Source organism: Carcharhinus amblyrhynchos, unplaced genomic scaffold, assembly GCF_965287045.1.
Source record: "Carcharhinus amblyrhynchos unplaced genomic scaffold, sCarAmb.v2.hapA scaffold_42, whole genome shotgun sequence".
NCBI lineage: Eukaryota > Metazoa > Chordata > Chondrichthyes > Carcharhiniformes > Carcharhinidae > Carcharhinus > Carcharhinus amblyrhynchos.
The window spans coordinates 2,164,125-2,178,700 of NW_027649783.1; the positions used below are offsets into that span (position 1 = coordinate 2,164,125).

General features: G+C 46.7%; 4 non-coding genes across 4 annotated transcripts; 2 read left to right on the top strand and 2 right to left on the bottom strand.

Annotated features, from left to right (window-relative positions):
* The first annotated feature begins 9,685 nt into the window (after window positions 1-9,685).
* Window positions 9,686-9,776, top strand: trnak-uuu (transfer RNA lysine (anticodon UUU)). The gene is given in 2 exon segments: window positions 9,686-9,722; window positions 9,741-9,776. It is a non-coding gene; the product is annotated as a tRNA-Lys (tRNA).
* A 1,188-nt stretch (window positions 9,777-10,964) lies between these two features.
* On the bottom strand, window positions 10,965-11,046 carry trnal-uaa (transfer RNA leucine (anticodon UAA)). Its single transcript has one exon. It is a non-coding gene; the product is annotated as a tRNA-Leu (tRNA).
* A 600-nt stretch (window positions 11,047-11,646) lies between these two features.
* On the bottom strand, window positions 11,647-11,718 carry trnaw-cca (transfer RNA tryptophan (anticodon CCA)). Its single transcript has one exon. It is a non-coding gene; the product is annotated as a tRNA-Trp (tRNA).
* Window positions 11,719-12,063: 345 nt separating this feature from the next.
* On the top strand, window positions 12,064-12,145 carry trnas-gcu (transfer RNA serine (anticodon GCU)). Its single transcript has one exon. It is a non-coding gene; the product is annotated as a tRNA-Ser (tRNA).
* The last annotated feature ends 2,431 nt before the right edge of the window (window positions 12,146-14,576 follow it).

Below are 14,576 nucleotides of genomic sequence, written 5' to 3' on the forward strand. Positions count from 1 at the left end.
AGTCAGCACCTTCAGGAGAGAGAGAGAGGAACCAGTGAGTGTGGAACTGAACCCAGCCAGAGTCAGCACCTTCAGGAGAGAGAGAGAGAGGAACCAGTGAGTGTGGAACTGAACCCAGCCAGAGTCAGCACCTTCAGGAGAGAGAGGTAACTAATCTAAACCCTGTATCTAAAAACAGAGGTAGAGAGGAAAGAGGGAACCAATGAGCAGTGAGCCGAATGTCAGTCGTAGGGCAGTTGCTGGAGTCCATTATCAAGTATTTGGAAAGCAGTGTTATAATCAGATAAAGTCAGCATGGATTTACAAAAGGGAAATCATGCTTGAGAAAACTACTGGAATTCTTTGAGGATATAACTACTAGAGTTGACCAGGGAGAACCTGTGGATATGTTTTTTGAGACTTTCAGAAGGCTTTCAACAAGATCTCACATAATGTTTTAAAGGTTAAAGTTTGATTATTAGTGTCAGAAGTAGGTTTACATTAACACTGCAATGAAGTTATTGTGAAAATCCCCTAGTCGCCACACTCTGCCGCGTGTCCGGGTAGACTGAGGGAGAATTTAGTACGGCCAGTGCACCTAAGCAGCACATCTTTTCAGATTGTGGGAGGAAATCGGAGAGAAAACCCACGCAGACACGGGGGGAATGTGCAGACTCCACACAGACAGTGACCCAAGCCGGGAATCGAACCCAGGTCCCCGGTGCTGTGACACAGCAGTGATAACCAGTGTGCTGCCCTTCTACTGTGTAAAGTTAAAGTACATGGGATTGTGTGTAGCATCTTGAGATGCATAGAAAGCTGGTTAGCAGACAGGAAAGAAAGAGATGACATAAATGGGTCTTTTTCCAATTGGAAGGCAGTGATTAGTGGGGTACCACAGGGATCTGTGCTGGGACCCCAACTGTTCATATTATATATTAATGGTTTGGACACGGGAACTAAATGTTTAATCTCCCAATATGTAGATGATACAATATTGGGTGGGAGGGTGAGCTGTGAGGGGGATGCAGAGATCCTTCAGTCTGATTTGGACAGGCTGAGTGTGTGGGATCTGCATGGCAGATGCAGTATAATGTGGATAAATATGCAGTGATCACTTCATTATCCACTTCAGTAGCAAAAATAGGAAGGCAGATTATTATTTGAATGGGTGTAAATTAAGAGAGCTGGATACTCAGGAAGATCTAGATGTTCTTGTGCAGTCAGTCAGTAAAATCATGTTGAAGCTGTATAAGACTTTGGTTAGGCTGCATTTGGAGTGTTGTGTATAATTCTGGGTGCCACACTTCCAGAAGGATGTTGATGCATTGGAAAGGGTGCAGAAGAGATTTTCCAGGATGTTGCCTGGTTTGGAGGATATTAGAACATAGAACATAGAACATTACAGCGCAGAACAGGCCCTTCGGCCCACGATGTTGCGCCGACCAGTTACAAAAACAATGACCCACTAGCCTATACCAATCCCTTTTCGTCCATAAACCTATCCAGAGATCTCTTAAACGCCCCCAAACTAGACGCATTTACAACTGCAGCAGGCAGGGCATTCCAATCCCTCACCACCCGCTGGGTAAAGAACCTACCCCTGACATCCGTCCTGTAGCTACCCCCCCTTAATTTAAAGCCATGCCCCCTCGTGCTAGCTTTCTCCATCCGAGGAAAAAGGCTATCACTATCCACCCTATCTAAACCTCTAATCATCTTATATGTTTCAATAAGATCCCCTCTTAGCCGCCTTCTTTCCAACGAAAACAACCCTAAATCCCTCAGTCTCTCCTCATAGGACCTCCCCACCATACCAGGCAACATCCTAGTAAACCTCCTCTGCACCCTCTCCAACGCCTCCACATCCTTCTTGTAATGCGGGGACCAGAACTGCACACAGTACTCCAAGTGCGGCCGCACTAGAGTAGTGTACAGTTGCAACATTACACTGCGACTCCTAAATTCAATCCCCCTACCAATAAACGCCAAGACACCGTACGCCTTCTTAACAACCTTATCTACTTGATTCCCAACTTTCAGGGATCTATGTACACACACACCTAGATCCCTCTGTTCATCCACACTATTCAAAGTCCTCCCGTTAGCCCAATACTCGACACATCTGTTGTTCCTACCAAAGTGAATTACCTCACACTTCTCCGCATTAAATTCCATCCGCCACCTCTCGGCCCAGCTCTGCAACCTATCTAAGTCTCCCTGCAGACTATGACACCCTTCCTCACAATCTACCACACCTCCAACTTTGGTGTCATCAGCAAATTTACTAATCCACCCAACTATACCCTCATCCAGATCATTAATAAAAATTACAAACAACAGTGGCCCCAAAACAGATCCCTGAGGCACACCACTCGTAACTGTACTCCATGATGAATATTTACCATCCACCACCACCCTCTGTCTCCTATCTGATAGCCAATTCCTGATCCAACTTCCTAGATTACCCACAATCCCATACATCTGCATTTTCTGCAGAAGCCTACCATGGTGAACCTTATCGAACGCCTTACTAAAATCCATGTATACCACGTCAACTGCCTTGCCCCCATCCACCTCTTTGGTCACCTTCTCAAAAAACTCAATAAGGTTAGTAAGGCACGACCTACCCGCTACAAAACCATGCTGACTATTTCTAATCAATTCATTACACTCCAAATAACTATAAATCCTATCCCTAATAATTTTTTCTAAAAATGGACTAGAAAGAAAGATTGAACAAACTTGGATTGTTTTCTTTGGAACATCGGAGGAGCAGGGGGGACCTGAGAGAGTTTACAAGATTATGACAGGCTTGGATAGAGCAGATTGCCACAGTCTTTTCCCGAGGGTCAAAGGATCAAATACTCGGGACAAAGGTGAGAGTGAGAGAAGGAAAGTTTAAAAGAGATGTAAGGGGTAAGTTTTTCAGACAGAGAGTGGGGAATGCCTGGAACGTACTGCCGGAGGAAATAGTGGAAGCAGATTCTGTAACAACGTTCAAGCGGCATCTGGATAGATCCATGAATCAGCAGGAACACAGGGATATGGACCACATCGAGGCAAGAAAATATTAGATTAGAGAGGTGTAATAAGTCTGCAGAGGGAGAAGTTCCTTCACCAAATCCCCTTTATTTACACCTCTAACAGCAGTACACAGAGCGCTAACAGTTTATCTCCGGGGGTGTCAGAGGAACGGGCACTCCCGATTAAGTACAAGGCAAAGACTCCCTGATTGGCCCATCAATTGGATCCTTAATCAGGGAGTTCCTGCTCCAATAGGCCAACCTCAATGGCCTGATTGAAGTCATTACAAGAGGCATCTGCGTCGGCACAGACTGGGTGGGAAGAGGGTCTGTTCCTGGGCTGTACTGTTCTTTGTTCAGTCCCTGAAAGTAAGTGCAGAGATACAGCAGACAAAAAGATGGGAAATGGTATGTTGGCCTTGGGAGCGAGAGGATTTCTGTCCAGGAATAGGGATGTTTTACTGCTGTTGTATAGGGCAATGATGAGGCCACACCTGGAGTATTGTGTGTAGTATTGGTGTCCTTATCTGAGGAAGGATGTCCTTGCTGCAGGGTGAGTGCAGTGAAGGTTCACCAGGTTAATTCCTGGGATGGCCAGTGTGTCGTATGAGGAAAGATGAAGTCAGTTAGGATTCTGTTCACTGGAGTTTAGAAGATTGAGAGGGGGCTCATAGGAACTTATAAAATTCTAACATAAGAACATAAGAAATAGGAGCAGGAGTAGGCCATCTGGCCCTTCGAGCCTGCCCCGCCATTCAGTAAGATCATGGCTGATCTGTCGTGGCTCAGTTCCACTTTCCCGCCCTCTCCCCATAACCCTTAATGCCCTCTCTTATCAAAAACCCATCAACCCTCGTCTTAAAAATATTTAGCGAGGCAGCCTCCACCACTTCAACGGGCAGAGAATTCCAGAGATTCACCACCCTTTGAGTGAAGAAGTTCCTCCTCAACTCCGTTCTAAACCGCCCCCCCTTTATCTTGAGGCTGTGCCCCCTAGTCCTACTGTCTTTTTTGAGCGGGAAGAGTCTCTCCACCTCTATCCTATCCATCCCATTCATCATCTTATACGTCTCAATGAGATCTCCCCTCATTCTTCTAAACTCTAACGAGTACAAGCCTAGTTTATTCAGCCTCTCCTCATAGCACAAACCCCTCAACTCCGGTATCAGCCTAGTAAACCTCCTCTGCACTCCCTCCAAGGCCAAAATATCTTTGCGCAGGTGCGGCGCCCAAAACTGCACACAGTACTCCAGCTGCGGCCTCACCAATGCCCTATACAGCTGCAGCAAGACCTCCCTACTTTTATATTCAATCCCCCTCGCGATGAAGGCCAGCATTCCATTTGCCTTCCTGACCACCTGCTGTACCTGCAAGCTGGGTTTTTGCGACTCATGCACAAGGACCCCGAGGTCCCTCTGCACCGTCGCCTGCTGCAGTTTTTCGCCACGTAAGTAATAGTCCTTCCTACCATTCTTCCTTCCAAAGTGGACCACCTCACACTTGCCAACAATAAATTCCATTTGCCATTTCCTGGCCCATTCGCCCAGCCTATCTAGATCCTTCTGCAGACTCTCCACACCCTCCGCACAATTTGCCGTTCCCCCAATCTTGGTGTCATCAGCAAATTTCGACACCCTACACTCGGTTCCCTCCTCCAGATCATCTATATAAATGGTAAAAAGCTGATGCCCCAGCACCGACCCCTGGGGCACTCCACTAGTCACCATCCACCAATCCGAATAGCACCCGTTGACCCCCACTCTCTGCCTCCGATTTGACAACCAATCCTCTATCCACGCTAACACCCTACCCCCAACTCCATGTCCCTTGACCTTCTGCAGTAACCTCTTGTGAGGTACTTTGTCAAACGCCTTCTGAAAATCCAGAAAGACCACATCCACCGGCTCTCCTCTATCCACCGCCCTAGACACATCCTCATAGAACTCCAGTAAATTTGTCAGACACGACTTCCCCTTAACGAAACCGTGCTGCGTCTGCTCTATCAAGCAATTCCCTTCAAGATGCCTCGCAATTTCCTCCGTAATGACGGATTCTAACATTTTACCTACCACAGACGTTAAACTAACCAGCCTATAATTCCCCGCCTTTTGCCTGGCACCCTTCTTAAACAACGGCGTAACATTAGCCGCTTTCCAATCTTCCGGCACTTCCCCGGAATCCAGCGACGTCTGGAAAATAACCACCAAGGCATCCACTATCACCTCCGCCATTTCTTTCAGAACCCTCGGATGCATTCCATCCGGTCCTGGGGACTTGTCCACAATCAGCCCCTCCAGTCTGTCGAGCACCACCTCTCTAGTAACAGTAATGTCATAACTGGAAAGGGGAGATTCAGGAAGAATGTTACTGATATCCTTTGTGTAAGGATAAGGGATGAATGTTTAGGACTGAGGTGAGGAGAAATTTCTTCACCAGAGAGGGGTGAATCTGTGGAAATCGCGAATGCAGAAAGAAGTTGAGGCCAAAATGTGTGATGTCATTGATTAGGGGAGGCAGTGGTGTCATGGGCTCGTAACCCAGAGACTCTGGTAATGCTCTAGGAACCTGGGTTCAAAACCCAACAGGGCAGATGATGAAATGTGAATTCAATATGAATCTGCAATGAAAAATCTATTTGTTGCTTGTGATAAAACCCTATCTGGTTTACTAATGCCCTTTAGGGAAGGAAATCTGCTGGGCAGGAGTGTGTTTGAATTGTCAAGTCTAGAGGTAACAAAAGTGTGGATGAGGGTTTCAGGTACGGGTGAGTTGAGGTATTACAAACAATGTGTGATGTTACACAGCTGGAAATCGGTGATCTTGGTGAAGGAACAGATATGTGGTCAGAAACTCATTTCCGAGTCTGATGAGGTGCCAAGAATGAGGGTTTGTTTCAACCTTGGACAGTAACCAGTGGGAGAGATGGAGTCAGTGACTGGGAACAGAATTTGTGGAGGGAACATTGGTCTTCTAAATATTTAATTGGGGGAATTCTCTGCTTAACCAGTGTTAGAAGTTGGAGAAGGAGTTTAATAATTTAATAACAGGGGATTGGTTGTGAGAGGTGGGGTGGAGCTGGGTGTTATCAGCATACATGTGAAAACTAACACTGTGCTTTCAGATAATGTCACTGAGGGGTAAGGTGTAGATGAAAAATAGGAGGGAGCCAAAGATAGATCCCAGGGCGATTTGGGTGGGAACAGATCAGGAGTGGGAAGAGAAACCATTGCAGGTGATATTCTGTGTATGATCAGAAAGATAAGAATGGAACCAGGTGAGTGCAGTCTTACCCAGCTGAATGTCCACACCTTTGACATGGTTGACTGCACCATCCTGCTCCAATACCTTCCCACTGTCAGGTCAGTGTGCACAGCAGATGAAGATGTTAATGTACCTGACATCCGGGGAAAACTGATGATGAATAAAGGGCTGGGCCTCAGTAAATGAGTGTAGAGAAGGCTGGAATTCTCAATCATCTTCATCTCGAGCAGCAGCTCCTCCATCTCAATGTGTGTGGTGAGATCAGGCCATTCTGCTCAGTCAGGAACACCCAGACTGACTGTAAGAGAGAGAGAGGCTGTAATTAGAACCAAACAATAAGGGAGATCCACTTAGAGTAACCAAGGCCCACCCCCAAAAGACAGGAAGATCACAGCATCTAACCACAGCCTCTGCAAAGTGAGGTGCTGTAAAACCCAGTGTGACACTGAGCCCCACCCAAAGCACAGGAAGATCCCAGTTTCTGGGCTGATTCCACCAGGATTGCAGCAGGAAGACTGGGGAACTGCAGCAATACATGTTTACACAGGAAGCTGCCATTGGAAAGACTAAGCTGCGGATTTATAGAATCCACAGGGCAGAAGGCGATCATTCGGCCCATCGAGTCTGCACCAACCACAATCCCACCCAAGTCCTATCTCCATAATCCCATGCATTTACCCTGGCTGGTGCCCCTGGAAACGACAAGGGGCAATTTAGCCCGGCCAATCCACCCAACCCGCACATCTTTGGGCTGTGGGAGGATCCCGGAGGAAACCCACGGGGAGACCGTGCAAACTCCCCACAGTCAGTGACCCAAACCGGGAATCGAACCCGGCTCCCTGGCGCTGTGAGGCAGCGGTGAGAACCACTGTGCCACCGGGCCGCCCCATTTCCAGCCGGGCGGGACGGGATTCCCGCTCCCAAAACCCTTCCCCCATCCGGAGCCCCGCCGCGGGCTCAGGATCCGGGCCCGGGGACTGAAGCCACTGGCGGGACATTCGCTGCCGCTCCGCGCGGTGTCTGATTGGCCCAGGGGAAATCCCCGCCCACGGCCTGTGACCGGCAGCTGGGAAACCAATCGGGAATCGCCGCATCACCGTTATCCAATGGCCGCTCTGCTCAGCTTGAGTGACAGCTACGTGATCCAATCCGAGAGCTCCATAGTCTGAAGGGCGAGACCATTGAATATGATGCTGCCAATTGTAACCAATCGCAGACCGCGTTGCTACACACGCCCTCTAAGTGATTGACATCTTCTTTAGCCAATCGGAACGCACTGACCATTCGGAATGCGCCGCGACTGCGCGACTCGCGCAGCGTCTCTCCCAGCCCAGCGTCATTGCGTCATTCAATTCGATCCCGAGCTGAAACCAATGAGAAATCAAACCACTGGGGACGGAAAGAATCCTTAAAGCGGAACCGCACAGATAATTATAATTGTGCAATTATAATTCGTTGATGGCAGTTAAAGCGGACAAAGGACTGCCGAAAGGATATTTTAGCCTTGGGGGGAGTGCCGAGGAGGTTTACTAGGCTGATGCCGGAGTTGAGGGTGTTGAGCTATGAGGAGAGGCTGAATAGATTAGGCTTATACTCGTTCGAGTTTAGAAGAATGAGGGGAGATCTCATTGAGACGTATAAGATGATGAATGGGATGGATAGGATAGAGGTGGAGAGACTTTTCCCGCTCAGAAAGGACAGTAGGACTAGGGGGCACAGCCTCAAGATAAAGGAGGGGGGGGCGCTTTAGAACGGAGTTGAGGAGGAACTTCTTCACTCAAAGGGTGGTGAATCTCTGGAATTCTCTGCCCGTTGAAGTGGTGGAGGCTGCCTCGCTAAATATATTTAAGACGCGGGTTGATGGGTTTTTGATGAGAGAGGGGATTGAGGGTTATGGGGAGAGGGCGGGAATGTGGAACTGAGCCAAGACAGATCAGCCATGATCTTATTGAATGGCGGGGCAGGCTGGAAGGGCTAGTTGGCCTACTCCTGCTCCTATTTCTTATGTTCTTATGAAAGTCACAGAATGCAAAATGTGAAACCCGCGGGATAGGAATTAGGAATTAAATTAAGCGGACAGGCAACAAAAATGAACGAGAGGAAAGTAAGCTGGAATCAGGGGAGTTTAGAGAGGGAATTCCAGAGCTGAGACCCAGAGAGCTGAAAGAACTATAATCACTGCTGGAGTGAACCAAATCAGAGATGCTCACGAAGGCAGAATCAGAGGAGCTCAGATATCTCAGAGAATTGTTTGGCTGGAGATGACGAAAGGCAGGATGAGCTGAGGACATGGAGGGATTTGGAAACACGGATAAGAATATTAAAATTGAGAAATTGCTTAACCACGAGTCAGTGTTTGTCACTGAGCACAGGGTTGATGCATTAAGTGTATTTGGAGTGAATTCTGATTTAATGACGAGAAATCAATTAGCAGCTTCCTGGACACAGCAGCACAATAAATCGGATCAGAAGTGAACTACATGGCCCCTCAAGCCTGCTGCTCCATTCAATGGGATCATGCTTTCGATTCCCAAACCACAGAATCGTTACAATGCAGTAACAGTCCATTCGGCCCATCAGGTTTGCACTGCATTATTGAAGCTGCACGTTATCTAATCCCACTCTCCCGCCTCATCACCCCAGAGACCCGGGTTTGGTCCTGGCCTTTGCTGACTGTGCAGATTTTGCACATTCTCTCCCAGAGGTTCCTCTAGTTGCTCTGGTTTGTTTCCATGGTTCAAAGATGTGAAGGTTAGATGGATTGGCCTTGTTAAATGTTCCTTCAGTTTCGAAGATGTGTACAATAGGCACTGAATCGGTTCAATATCGGTTCAATTCACTGAATCGTTGGCGACTAGAATAACAATGCAGATTATCAATTTGAATTATTCAAAATCATAGAATGGAGCATCCGTTGTGAATGAAAGGAAACTTTAAACTGTGCAGCTGTGCTGTGTTTCAGGAGCTGGTTTTACAGAAATCTCCATTCTTCAAAAATGTTGCCTCACCTGCTGAGCATTTCCAGCATTTCCTGTTTGTGTTTCAGGTTTGCAGCTTCCAGCTTTGTGTTGTGTTCTGTGCAAATGTTTTACAGGGAACAGGTTCTGATCAGCCCTGTGACAGATGGAGTAGAATGTGTCTCCCGGCTTATCAAGCCTTTGAGATTTGACTCCAAGCGATACAGGAGAATGAGGAAGAGAGAGAGGGAGGGTCATTCTGTGATGGACACATTTCCTGTATAAAGGTGTGTATTTCCACAGCTCACTCAACAGAAATAAGATGTTCCAACACGAGTTGCAATCAGTGAAGTTCTTCTTAACAGTTCTTGACGTTTAAACTATGAGATTGTTGAACTTACCAATAGTTTCTGCATTGTCAAAAATCCATATATGGACAAGTGAAGTACGTGCTTTGTGCGTGGCTCTGTGGCGCAATGGAAAGCGCGTTGGACTTTTAAATAATGGCAAGTTAGCCATACAAAGGTTGTGGGTTCGAGTCCCACCAGAGTCGGATTTTTGACCAGATTCGTAGCAAACAGTTTGCTGCTTCATTGATGTGATTCAGCTTCGGCACCGACATTTCCTGCTCTGCCATCTCTCCATGCTGTTTCTGTTAACCCGGCTCCCAGGGAAACCACTGACTCGAGAATAAATGGCCAACCCCCGGGGCTTTCTTAAAGTTTGATACAACACTCACTGTTTGGGTGAGAAACAGTAACATCTTTCTCAATTCGATGTTTCACTTCTTTTGGAAGATAAAAAAAGCTTAAAGAACATGCAACAGCAATTTATAAATCAATAAATAAATATCAGTGCCCTGCAATGTAGGGGTGTTATTCTGATGTGTCTGCTGCGCTTGTCCTTCCAGGCTGTCGTAGTCATGGGTTTGGAAGCTGCTGGAAAAGGAGCCTTGCTGAGTTGCTGCATCGTGTAGATGGTGCACACTGCTGTCATTGTGTGTCGGGAGTGGAGGGAGTGAATTTTTATGCGTGGGACGCGAATGAAGTGGGATGCTTTGTCCTGGATGGTGCTAACCTTCTATCGCTCTGTGTGTGTCCTGATCATCTCTTACTACTTTTCTGTGTGTTTTTCTCTGCCTGTTACATTCGGGTTGATGTTAAGTGTTACTGTCCAGCCAGGGTGCGCTTCCCAACTCGTGGGTTTGGTTTGAAATAAAAATGCAATGAATAGTTTCTTCTCTCCCACGCAACAGGGATAGGCAGGAAGTGGTAACATTCGGGGCAGAGTGGCGCAGCAGAAGCTGGACCCATAACCCAGAGGTCGATGGGTCAAAACCATCATCGGTTACCATGTTCTCATAGAAATCCTATAGTACAGAAAGAGGCCATTCGGTCCATCGAGTCTGCACCGACCACAATCCCACCCAGGCCCTACCCCCATATCCCTCCATATTTTACCCACTAACCCCCCTAACCTACTCATCTCAGGACAATTTTTAGCACAGCCAATCAACCGAACCCGCGCATCTTTGGACTGTGGGAGGAAACCCACGCAGACACGAGGAGAATGTGCAAACTCCACACAGACAGTGACCCAAGCCGGGAATCGAGCCCAGGTCGCTGGAGCTGTGAAGCAGCAGTAATAACCACTGCGCTACCCCAAAACTAACAGTTACAATTTTTGTTTAGCGGTTCCCCGACGAAACAAATTGCAACTTCTAAACACTACATTCCAGACTCGCTGTGAGCAGGGCTCGAACCTGCGTGGGGAAACCTCATTGGATTTTAAGTCCAACGCCTTAACCACTCGGCCATCGCAGCTGTTTGGGGCGGTCTTATTAACATCAAATAGTAACATTCGGCTGCTGCCCAAAGGCAAGTCTGAGTTTTTTCGACAGTAAATTTGCTTCATCATCTTGATTTTCATTAACGGGGAACACAGCACATTTATCCCAGGTTCACAGTAAGTAATCTCACTAAAACAGGTTAAAGCCCAGCAGGTTTATTTGGCAGCATGAACTTTCGGAGAGTTCCCCTTTTATCAAATAAGTGTTCAGCTCAGTTGGCTGGGCAGTTCATTCAGCCAAAAGCTCGGGATTAATTCCTGTATCGTCTGAGATTGTTTTTAGCCTTGCTCCTCTCCTGAGGTATGAATTAACCTGTTAAATCACCACCAGTCAGCTCTCTTTCCTTTGATGACCCACAGAAACATCTGAGAGTGTGGGCCTTGCTTTAACTTTGCAAGAAATGAACACCTCACAATTCTGACACATTGTTTCAGATATAAAACTGTGCAAAAATAATCTGAGCATGCGAAGCGGAAGCATCCCTAAAATATCATTTCTACCATCGTTTTGAAATTTGTCATTTCGGGGACAATTAACTTTACCCAGATACAAAATCCGACCCAGAAAAGTTTCATGAGCCTGACGTGATTTGAACACGCAACCTTCTGATCTGGAGTCAGACGCGCTACCGTTGCGCCACAGGCTCACACTGCTTCCTGCTTTTTACATCCGGGTTACGTTCGGTCAATTCAAAACCAGACAGGGCCCAGGGAATGGAACTGTCTCCCTCTTTACTTTCTGTGGTTAGACATGGAATGGAAGAGTAACAGCGAACCGAGATTAAGGAGTAAACAGCAACACAACATTATCCTGCGGGAGAAACATGTTGTTTGTTACGGGTGTTAAAACACAAGAGCTGGTTTGGTGAGAAGTCAAAAGAGAAAACGCTGGAAAATCTCAGCGGGTCTGGCAGCATCCGCAAGGAGAGAAAAGAGCTGACATTTCGAGTCCAGATGACCCTTTGTCAATGTTTGGTGCCAAATTATTCCATGAGGAGGTGGCCGAGTGGTTAAGGCGATGGACTGCTAATCTATTGTGCTCTGCACGCGTGGGTTCGAATCCCATCCTCGTCGGTGATGTATTTACTTTGACCCTTAAACTGATGGCTTGTTTAAGTGTTTTAAGGTTCGCAGAACCGAGATGAAGTTTGGACACACAGGCTTGAGGGGTGAATGTTCCAGAACAATTCCACATTCCCAGAATTCTCATCCTCGGAGAAACTCGAATCAAGTCAGGTTACCAGCTTTGGACAGGAGTTCACCACCCGGCAAAAATGTGGTTTCGGAATCTCCAAAGCAGACGCCAGTGGCAAGATTTTATCTTTCCAGAATCGGCAGGTCAGCCCTGAAAATTAGTGCTGTATTAGCGGGATTGGCCATGGTAAATAGCCCCTTAGTGTCAGGGGGATTAGCATGGTAAACATGTGGGGTCACGGGGATACAGCCTGGATGGGATTGTTGTCGGTGCAGGCTTGATGGGCCGAATGTCGTCCTTTCACACTGAGGGCCCTCTCTGAAGTTCCAGGCGGCAGTTTTATTTCTCTGAGAAGATTGACACACCAGTTCCTAATTTCTTCACATTTTATCCCAAAAGCGGACTCAGATGAGATTCGGACCCACAACCTTCGACCATCTCACAAGACAATGACTTGCTGTCTAACATGCCAGTACCAACTGCCACAAAAGGTCCACAGCAGACACCATTTCCCTGGCCTTGCACTGAATCCTGGAACACCTAGATAACAAGGACACCTAAGTCAGACTCCTATTTATTGACTACAGCTCAGCCTTCAACACTACTATTCCCACAAAACTCCTCTCCAAACTCTGTGGCCTGGGCCTCGGCACCTCCCTCTGTGACTGGATCCTGAACATCTGAATTCACAGACTTACCTTGAATGGATTATCTCGCATTAAGTTGATCTTTCTCTACGCCTTAGTTATGTCTGTTACACCATATTCTTAACAGTTCTTGATGTTTAAACTATGAGATTGTTCAACTTACGAATAGTTTCTACATTGTCAAAAATCCATAGATGGACAAGGAAAGTACACTTCCAGCACGTGGCTCTGTGGCGCAACGGAAAGCGCGTTAGACTTCTAAATAATTAAAGTAGCCATTCAAAGATTGTGGGCTCGAGTCCCACCAGAGTCGGATTTTGGATCAGATTCGTAGTAAACAGTTTGCTGCCTCATTGATGTGATTCACCTTCGGCACCGACATGTCCTGCTCTGCCATCTCTCCATGCTGTTTCTGTTAACCCGGCTCCCAGGGAAACCACTGACTCGAGAATAAATCACAAACCCCGGTTTAATACAACATTGACTGTTTGCGTTAGAAATAGTAACATCATTTTCAATTCGAGATTTCACTCCTTTTGGAAGGTTAAAAAAAGGTTAAAGAACACACACACAACAACAGCAATTTATAAATCAATAAATAAATATCAGTGCCCTGCAATGTAGGGGTGTTACTCTGATGTGTCTGCTGCGCTTGTCCTTCCAGGCTGTCGTAGTCATGGGTTTGGAAGGTGCTGGAAAAGGAGCCTTGCTGAGTTGCTGCATCGTGTAGATGGTGCACACTGCTGTCATTGTGTGGAGGAAGTGATTTTTTATGTGTGGGAAGCGAATGAAGTGGGATGCTTTGTCCTGGATGGTGCTAACCTTCTGCAGTTCTGTTCAACCTATATTGATCCAGGCAAATTAACTCAGGAAACCAAGTGATCTGGTTTACTCCCACAGTCCAAAGATGAGCAAGTTGGGTGGATTGGCCAGACAGGATTGTCCCTTGGTTCCAAGGTGTTTGTATAGGGAGATTAGGTCCAGTGTGCGGGGATAGATCCAGTGTGTGATTCTCTGTTGGAGAGTCGGTACAAACTCGATGGGCAGAATGGTTTCCTTCAGCACTGTTGGGATTGTGTGACTCTAAGGCCATTCGACTGTGTTAGAAATTCCCTGAGGAAAAAAATGGAAAGCTGTTTTTATGCATTTACAGCATTAGATTTATTGCAGATTTTTTTTCTGCAAATAGTGAAAATACCCGAATCGTGTAAATAAATAGTAGAGATATTTGTGGGGAGTCTCGAAATATATTTTATCTCTGTAGATCATCCACTGTAAAGGGAAACCCAATACTGATTAGCAAGGATGGGATATTGTGACTTGTACAATTGCACTGATCACTTGAAAGGCCTCAAAGTTCTCGCTGGGATTTGAAATCGGGATCTCCTGTTTACTGGGTTTGTGCATTGCTCTGTTTGCTCAAGTCAACACAGACCCAATTCCCGCTCTACCTGTTCCTTGCCCGAAGGTGCTAAGATTGAGAGATCTGAGCAATGTGAACTCTGCAATTGAAGGTTTACATCCTGGCGATAGGGATATTTCTCCACAGCTGCTTTCGGAGCTGCTGAATATTTCCAGCATTTCATCTTCCTGATTTTGTGCTTTCATTACAGGAGTTCATTTACCGACAACCCAAAACTTGTCTCTTGGACGCAGCACCAGA